The sequence below is a fragment of the Limulus polyphemus genome, unplaced genomic scaffold, assembly GCF_000517525.1.
Source record: "Limulus polyphemus unplaced genomic scaffold, Limulus_polyphemus-2.1.2 Scaffold1051, whole genome shotgun sequence".
Taxonomy (NCBI): domain Eukaryota; kingdom Metazoa; phylum Arthropoda; class Merostomata; order Xiphosura; family Limulidae; genus Limulus; species Limulus polyphemus.
This window is the reverse complement of record NW_013666661.1, coordinates 267,494-269,564: the sequence shown is the minus strand read 5'-3', so window position 1 is coordinate 269,564 and position 2,071 is coordinate 267,494.

Genomic DNA, 2,071 nt, shown 5'->3' with positions numbered 1-2,071 from the left:
ATGAAACTTGTTTTATATATTATAATACCTCAATACACGTTCTTTAGAAGATGAAACAAATCCCAATACACATTGAAGAATGAAACTTATTTGTATATATCATAATACATCAATACAAACAAGTTTCATTCTTCAATGTGTATTGGGATTTGTTTCATCTTCTGAAGAACGTGTATTATCATAATACACCAATACACGTTCTTCAGAAAATGAAACAAATCCCAATACACTCCATAACACGCACTTAGTAAGCACTAAATATTATGTTTCCATGATTTAATGGAACATACGGGTCTTTTATGTATGCCGGTCTTTGAAGCATGCGAATAAGGGAAATTTAGCCAAATGGTGGATGAACTAATGTCCGAAGTTTTGCTCGTCTTTCCAAACTTTTACATGAAAATTTGTTCTTGATTTTATTTTCCCTCCTAGAAAGTGCTATAAGGAATCGGATTTTAGAGAAACACTTAAGTGATTTATCCGAAAGAAAGTGTTTAGTACTATTAATATTCAGGGTGGTAGTCTGAGAGCACAACATTTAGTCATTCGTCGTTCGAACAAAGAATTCTGAAAAAAAACAACAACAATAAAAATAACATTAATCTCCATAAAAACACTTTAGACAAAAATATACACTCTACGTAATGAGCGTCTGGAAGCTACGGGGAAATTACATTTATTTTACGACTTAAGAGCCGCCTACCGTACATGAAGATCTACCTAGTATGGTAGTAAGCTTAGATGTTCTGGCGAGTGTGGAGGGAGATAGCTACCTCTCCAGCGCCAAGGACACAAACAGAAGTCGGATTATCTTTTAGGTGGGGGCAGGGCAATATCGCTTTTTTTTCGGCACCTTTTGTTCGAAGGATACGTGTAGACTTGCTGTCTACACGTCATCTACTTAGGAGCCAAAGATGGGATCCAACGCTCTGCGGGTCAGAGAAGAACAATAAGATGGCGCAAGAGGTCACGAACCAAACAAACACCATCATGCGTGTTCTGGTATTCAGAAGAAGTTAATCATAAGCGACTGTGATAGGCGTAACAAGGACATTACTAACTCAATTTTAAAATTAAGAAAATAAGATACACTACTTTCTTCTGTTTACTTAACTAAATTTTCAACTTCACAGAGCGCCCTCTGTGTAAATAATGCTCACACGTAACGTTGAGACCAACCGTTCAGCCCGGCATGGCCAGGTGGTTAGGGCGTTCGACTCGCAATCTCTGAGTCGCGGGTTCGAATCCCCGTCACGCCAAGCATGCTCGCCCTTTCAGCCGTGGGGGCGTTATAATGTGACGGTCAATCCTACTATTCGTTGGTAAAAGAGTAACCCAAGAGTTGGCAGTGGGTGGTGATGACTAGCTGCCTTCCATCTAGCCTTACACTGCTAAATTAGGGACGGCTAGCGCAGATAGCCCTCGTGTAGCTTCGCGCGAAATCTGTAGCAAACTTACTTTTTCCTAAATGCTAAAATACACAATTCCCCAAAACAACAAAAATGTGGCATACTCAATTTAATTTTGGGTACTTACTTTTGTAAGTTCAAAAGTGGGAAAAAAAAAGTTTCTTAACTTCTTACAACTGTTGTACAACGCACCAATCACATTACATATTTTTTTCTATGTTTATATTGTTAAAGGAAGTTTAAAACAAGGTATAAACACAGCAGTAAATGATGTTAGTTTTGTTGGAACTCTCCCCAGTGGCACAGCGATATGTCTGCGGACTTACAACCCTAGAAACTGGGTTTCGATACCCGTGGGGGGCAGAGCACAGATAGCCCTTTGTGTAGCTTTCTGATTAACTGCAAACAAATAAATACATTTTGTTGGAACCAGTAGTTCCAGAGGTTAACATTTCTAACACTTACAATTCATAATTTATTTTCGGCCACATCGTGCTACAATATTAAGAGTAAAAAAAATACAATAATTGACATAATAAAAGGTAAAATCTTTATTATTAGTTACAGCCGACTAGTTCTGGTAACAAGATACTGATGATGGTGACTGTGTTACCGTAACACAGTTACCATCTCCAAGATACTAGCCCTGATGATGGTGACTG